Here is a 7656-nt window from a genome sequence, read left to right as displayed (position 1 = left end):
GATTTTCACCTTGGCTTGAGCCAATATCTTACACAACTACAAAGTAATATTTTGTGCAAATACAATGTATTTTTTCACTTTCAGAAAAACAATGAAACTGCGCCAACTGTGTTGCAAGTAACTGAGTTACTTTCCTCCAAGTTGAAAAAACAAGTTGGTTGAAATTCTGAAAAGACACACACATAGTTACATTCTTAACATTTATTAAGACATCTTTTACATCGGCGTCAACAACTCCATACATTTCAAATGAAGCAACTGAATGTCCTTTTTACAACTTAATTTTCTCCTTTTGTATAGCATCAAGGTTTGAGGTATTTAGAGAGGTTAAAGTGCACATTCAAAATACCTTATACTTATCAATTAAGAGCAAAACAAAAGTGCATTTACTCTGTAAAGTATTAATAAGCATCACATATCACAAAACGCAACATTTACAGTTGCCAATTCAATCTAAAACCAACCAAGATGCCTCTTTAGACCAAAGTTTGTCTGTTGGATTTCCAACATGACTATTTCAACATAAGTGGTCAGTTCAGTTGCATTACTCCAAAGGATTTTGAAATGACATGTCAATACAGTCAAAGTGCTTAAGAGCCAGAAGTCTAAAACATTCCACGAGTTCAATGTCGGAATAAATTAAAATCAAACAATTGTACATAACATCTGACAGCAAAAAAAAGTTGTTATAGCTCCAACAAAAGGTTCCTGCCTTAAAGTTGGTGAACATCCCTCAGATGAAAGACATTTTAAGTGACAATTAGTGGCAGTAACATACTTGTATGAAATAACAGCATAAAACGCTAACAGTATCAGCAATTAACAAGACAAAAAAAAGTCTCCTTTATAAAAATGCTAAAGTGCCATTTTAAGACCAAGAAACACATGTCCACGATAAATTTAACATACAAAATCTGACCCTGGCAAGTATAAGAACTTGAATCATACCAGTACTTACTCTTGCAACATCACTGCCTTTGCATTCAAGATATTTTACAGTAACCAAACCCGTCAAAAGTAAAACAGAACATTAACTTAAAATGGTCTTCAAAGCGACCATTTATCAATTATCATTTTCCCCCACAATTCCCCATATTTCTACTTGCTCCCAATATCTCTAAATCTTGCAGGTTGTTGGTTCCTCAAAATTTCTCAAAACAAACCACATTATGGTCAAACATAATGTTCATTCATTTAAGTAAAAAAAAAGTAAAAAAAAAAAAAAAAAAAAGAAAGAAATACAATTTCTCTGCTGCCATTTATGGTCTACTGTTCATTGAAACTAAAGGGTCTATTAAAAATACAAAGATGAACATAAAATTGTTAATGTCACATTATAGCAGATAGACAGCTAGGCTATATTCTCTCCATGCTACACATTTTGGTTTTATGGGCAAAGGTTCCATCAACAATTATGTCTAAGCTGTGATGATTGGTAAGGCTCAGGATAACTGTAATAATATCTTAACTAAAGACAGTTTTAGCTAGTTCTCATATTTTCCACAGAGGTTGTGTACCCTTCCTGTCATTTGCCTACTTTCTATGTCCATGGTGATTTTTTGGAAGGCCTCAAAGGTATATTGTGTTTGACTGGATAGCGCAAGTTGAGTATATAAATCAGGCCAAACATCATGCCACAAGCAGATGCGACTGAGGACAACTCATTTAGTACCTCCACACCGTCACTGACAATGCCACTGTCCACTGGAGGGGCGAGAGCATCACCTTCTTCACAGAAGACAAAGATCGCCATGCTGGTGTGCTGTCTCTGCCTCTTCCTTTTGGACAACCAGAAGACAGACAATTAAGTTTGGTTCTTTACCGAGTGCTTTTCTTTCTACAACAATTATTATTCTTGACTCAGACAATAAATCATGCAAGTATAATATAATAAAGTGCACTCCTATGATCACAATTTATATTTAAATATCAGAGAGAGAGACTCAGTGCCATTCTAGGGTTAGGGGGGGATAGGGCAGGAGAGTTATTGATTAGTCTGATCAAATGCCCAGGGCCAACAGTTATATTTAACAGCAAACATATCCTGATCTCACTGCATTGCCATAATTTGCTACCTTACCAGGTACTCTTTGATGAGGTGGCTCACATCTTCACCCAGGTACATCATGAGGCACTTTAGGAGGCACTCTCTTCTGATGTTAATGTCCAGACTCTAGCAACACAGACACAGATCAAAAGATAATCAATGTAATAGCTTTCAACTCACCGACTGAGACACAACTGAACTGATAAGGAAATCACAAATTTCATTCATATGCATTTCATACCTGATCCAAAGGTTTAAGGATGTCCCTGGTTTTCTCACAGACTGCTCCACCTTTGCTCCTAATGATCTGGAGAAGCTGACTGCTCTGCTTATCCAAACAGGCCAAAAATCGTGCTTGAAGAGGTACCGTGATGCGTAGGAATTCATCATTGATCTGAAATATACAAATCAGACAACAGATTTTGTGTTAGATAGCCACTCTGAAAAATCTATCATGTATGAGGACACAGCCCACATATATTTACAATTTAAATATTATAAATTTATTTTAATGTCTGTTGTCTATAAATCATACCAAGCTGAAATAACTGCTGGAATATTTTAAAAAAAATTTTATATTTTATATTTTATATTTTTAAAAGTACTTTTCACCCTGTGCTGTAATCATCATCATGATGTATCATGATGTATCATGATGTATGCCAACTGTTTTCTGTAAGACACTGAGCCGCAGATACTAACTGCAGTTTCTTCTGTTACAGAAACTCCTGCTCTTCAAGAACCACTGACACTTCTCTGGAAAATGCTCCCAAAGAAATTAACTTATTTATAATGTGTTCTGGCCTTTTCACTAGTTTCTTTCTTTACTAGATTTCTTAACCCTTTGATTTTACTGAATCTTACCTTGTACTGACATATTACAGCTGCCCTCTGTGGACCGGGGCTCTCTAAATATCGACCTGTTATAAACTAGTGTTCCAGTTCAAAGATGATTGTGTTTTTGTTTTTTTTTTGTCTTGTAATGCTTGATACTCCTGAGAATGTTTCACCCATATAAAATGGAACATGTAGAATGGAACGTATTTTGAAATAAATGTTTACTTTACATATAACAGTTTGTCTTGGATCATCTCTTAAATAAGTCTCATTTGTCATCACTCTGTAGTCCATTGCCCTCAAATTACTTTTCTACATCTTACCTTGGTTATTACATTTTACCAGCATTGTTTTTCTAGTCACAAATATCAATATTATGTTACTAACAGTGTTTTTATTTATACGTCTTACAGAATATACACTGATACATTTTTTGAATGTCTCTTCCTTGTAAGTAATTTATGACAATATTGACTAAAGCCACACATCTAGACCACATAGTCCAAGTTAACCAACATGCTGTTGCCTCAGTGTAGAGATAGTATTACTTGTAGCCATTATTATTCTGCTGCATGTATTGATTTAATCCATGCGACTGAACTACACTGGATCAAAGGTGGGTCACCTCACATTTCATGACATAAATATTAGTACTCTGATCAAACACAGTCCTATATAAACAGTGCATGAAGATAGGTTTGCATTCTCTGCAACCTGCAACTTAGATGCAAGGTTTGCTAGTGAAAAAAAAAATCTTAAATTATTATCATTGGGAATATTCTAGGTTCGTTTGATGTCATGCCAAGGTTTACTTGAGTTTGCAAGTGTTATACTGTCTAGACTGTCATAGCAAAATTTCTATAAGCTTGATCTCCCTATGCAGTGCCCAGAAACACACCTGGTTGGAAGAAGACTCAATTCCATTTACATAATAGACATTATCAGTAACTCAAGCAGGTTAACTCAAATTGGACATCTAAATATAAATTTACAGACAGTAAAATAAATTAGAACAACCATCAAAGCCCAAATACATTCATAACTTTAATAGGATAAAGAAAAGTACATAGGCATAGTCTGTAAACTGAGAATTTCGAGATGTAAATAAATATATAATAGTAAGTAGGTGCATAGAACTGCTTATGCTACATGTAGCTGGTTAACTACAGCAATGTTATAACGTTAGCTAGCTAGTTTGCAAGCGACCTATTTAATCAAGAAAGAAACAAAAACAAAATAGAAACCATCCGTTATTGTTCTTAGGTCTTGCCTGTTAAACCTAAGTGTCGGCGGACGTGTAGGTTGAGTTTAATGTGATCTAGGTTGATCACATACAGCTAAAAGCCTAGCTGTATAGCTTGTCAACAGTGGAAGTAGAAGCGGTGAATGCGCACGGAGCGTTCCCGTGGCCTAGAGGCGCGTTCACGGAGCTCCAGAAAATCCAGCTTGATACGGCTCTTGGTGGCTTCCAAAGAAAAATGGACCCAATGATTTAAAACTTGATAATTCAAAGAGTCGTTTTTGACTTTGAGTGATACCCAGAAAAATTTTCCCGGAGTTTTACAGCTGTTTCTTTCCCCATGTATGTCTATGGGAAAAAGTCTTTTTGGGCCCCATGGCGTCACGTGACTTGCAATACCGAGCTTGGCCACTACGCCAAAATCGCCGCACAGCCCAGAGCTCTTCCTGGGGGCTTGGATAAAACGGCATTTCGAGAGTATCTAACTTCCGTATCGTGACGTATTTCCGAGTGAAACAGGAAAGACAGGCGGGACATAACGTTGGGAGGAATTTGATTTGAACGTTGAAAAGTGGGTGTGTCATAACACCCGAAGACACACCGAAGTACCATGCTGTTGCTAGCTAGCTAACTAATGAATCTTAGCCTCTTAGCTCTGTGCGCTAAAAGTTGAAGATTGATTGATGGGTGGATGTCATGATATTATTGGTTGAAATTAGTTACGGGCATGCTTACGTAAGCACACGGCATATTTTGTTTTACAGGAAGAAAACATGATTGAATTTTGATATAAGAATACAATGAAATTGATTTTTGGTATTTTTTTTGGCATATATTGTTAAATAGGTGCACAGTATGACCGGGGATGTGATCTAAAAGGGTTAAAAAGGCATTTTTCATTTCATCTCGTCTTTAACAGAGTGGCGAGCAAAAACGTAAATTTAGTAAATACGGTGGCATGCATCGAAAACGTCGAGATATCAATAGAATTTCAATGTTTCTGATTGACCACTTCACATCAAAGGTCCTGTTTGGACGCAACATGTCGTTAGCTACCGTTAGCCCCACGTCGTGTAATGAACGACGATGGAAAGTTCGATTAACAGCAATTAGTCATATTAAAATCACATCAACGCGTAACGATGTAAAAAAAAATAATTCAACGGTCTTTTTATATTTCTTACCGATTTCCATCGGTCTCGTGGCTCTCGCCCAGTCTTCATGCGGGAAAAGATGGCGGACAATCTTACCAAAGTTTGATTACGTCAGTAGTCACATGACATGCAAACTTGAACATGAATGAGAAATTGCTGTTAGATTCAAAGTCAGTCAATTACATTAAACCAATGAGGCCTTGTTTTAAGTTGAATAAAACTGATTACAATAGATTAAACCAAAGAAAAGACTGAAAAGTAATTTTATTGGTTCAGATCAAGTAGAAATCACTCCTTACATGAGGCAGCCCATGTTCACTTTTTTCAGTGTACTTTAAGATATTATAGTGATATACTATTGGAGATAAATACCAAAAGTACAGTAAGGTCACTGTAAATTCACTGTTGAGTACCACACACATGTATAAGTTCCTGTAGGAATAATAAAGGAATAGAATGGTGATTTTTCGTCAGGGATAATAGTCAGCTTAATAGGCTATAGCCGATTTGGATAATTTCGTATTTTTCCCATGGTTTAGGTAAATGCCAATCTGATCTTAAAACTAATAGAGTGATATTAAAAGCTTATAAAGGGTACAGTTATTCCGCCGCTTGCTAGATGATGCTGTGTCCGATCGTCGTGTATGAGGGGCCATATAGGCCATATTTCAAACTATGCTCATATATACACATGAAACACACACACAGCCTACATACTCTGTGTACATTCATATGTGAAACACTGACACATACATGTGTACTCCTGTATACTAACACACATACATATGAAACACTTGCACATATACAAGTGAAACATTTATACTTATGTATCTGAAACACTCACATACACACACACGTGAAACACTTCCATATGCATTGGTGAAACACACATATGAAACGACTGCATATAAATACATAAAACACCCCTGCATGCATACGTTAAACACTTGTACATGAATGTGTAAATTAAAAGTATACATATACTGTATGTACAAGTATTTTATGTATGAGTGTTTCACATACGTAGGCTATGTGTGAGTTTCTCACATGTGAATGATCTCAGTATATCTCGACAGCACGACACATGCCCCAGCCCCCAGAAGAGCCCTAGGCTGTGCAGTGATTTTGGCATAGTGGCCAAGCTCAGATGTTAAAGTCACGTGACACCATGGGGCCCAAAAGGAATCTTTCCCATAGAGATACATTAGAAAAGAAATTCCTGTAAACTGTAAAAAAACAAATCTGGGCATTGCACTGGTTCAAAAATAATTTTGTGACTCAAATTTGTGACTCATTGGGTCCATTTTTCTTTAAAAGCCACCAAGAGCCATATAAAGCTGTGCTGTCCCAAAAGTAAGATAAAAAAAAAAAGATGGGGATGCTTATCTCATACCTTACAACCTTCTTTGACTTAATTTGACACTTTTACACTATGAACACTACGTCTGAATACATATGAATTTAGTGAAAAGGCCTGAGCACATCATAAATAAGTTAATTACTCTTTGCTCTGAAACAAACACTGGGAACATTTTACAGAGAAGTCTCAGGGGGTTCTTGAAGAGTAAGAGTTTCTGTAACAGAAGAAACTGCAGTAAGTATCTTAGGCTCAGAGCCTTACAGAAGAATATCAACATCATCATGATGAGGGTGAAAACGGTTTCATTTGTGAAGCACTGGCTGCAGTGGAGTTGAAAAGGGTGATACCATTCATGTACAAGTGTTTAACGTATGCATGCAGGTGTGTTTTATATGCAGTAGTTTCAGGTATGTGTGTACAAGTGTTTCACCAATGTATCTGCAAGTTTTTCACGTGTGTGTGAGTGTTTCACATACATACGTATTAGGGGTGTAACGATATATTGTGGAACGAAATTTCGCGATCCAAAAACAAGACGATAGGCATCGTGGAGGTGAAAAATGGTTCGCAATATCAAGTAAAGCTTATCAATTAGCTGCGCCACCAAAATGTAGACTACTCTTTGTTTTCATTTACATACTTTAAACACCAGAGGGCGGAATCAGTAATCCTAGATCTTACTGACTGGCGTTATGACGTCATTGACACCGACGTTCACTCGAGACCAAGGAAACCATAAAAGAAGGAAGGGTCATTACGTCATGTGACAGCATTCGAATTTTGCATTGGTGCCAGACTTTGGTGCCACTTCTATTGAAGTTAATGGGGCGGGCATGGCAAGTCCCACTATAAGCCATCATATCTGTGTTGTTTCACCTTTGACTGAAAAATGCTTCCACAAAATAAAAAAAAAAACACATTACGTGATGTTGACTGATGTTTTTTTAATCTAAATGTACGCGTTCGTTTTCCTTGTTATTGGTCTCCAAACAGATCATGGCTCTGTCCAGCAGCTGCA

The 7656-nt window shown here is 36.8% G+C and overlaps 1 long non-coding RNA gene across 1 annotated transcript; it reads right to left on the bottom strand.

Moving 5' to 3' along the window:
* Positions 1-226: 226 nt before the first annotated feature.
* On the bottom strand, positions 227-2386 carry LOC144539856 (uncharacterized). Its single transcript, XR_013505136.1, has 3 exons — positions 2289-2386; positions 2081-2173; positions 227-1778 (listed from the first exon to the last, which is right to left on the bottom strand). It is a non-coding gene; the product is annotated as an uncharacterized LOC144539856 (long non-coding RNA).
* Positions 2387-7656: the final 5270 nt, after the last annotated feature.

This window comes from Centroberyx gerrardi, chromosome 10 (genome assembly GCF_048128805.1).
Source record: "Centroberyx gerrardi isolate f3 chromosome 10, fCenGer3.hap1.cur.20231027, whole genome shotgun sequence".
NCBI classification, from domain to species: Eukaryota; Metazoa; Chordata; class Actinopteri; order Beryciformes; family Berycidae; genus Centroberyx; species Centroberyx gerrardi.
The sequence above is the reverse complement of the archived record's forward strand: the minus strand, read 5'-3'. Positions and strand labels throughout refer to the sequence as shown.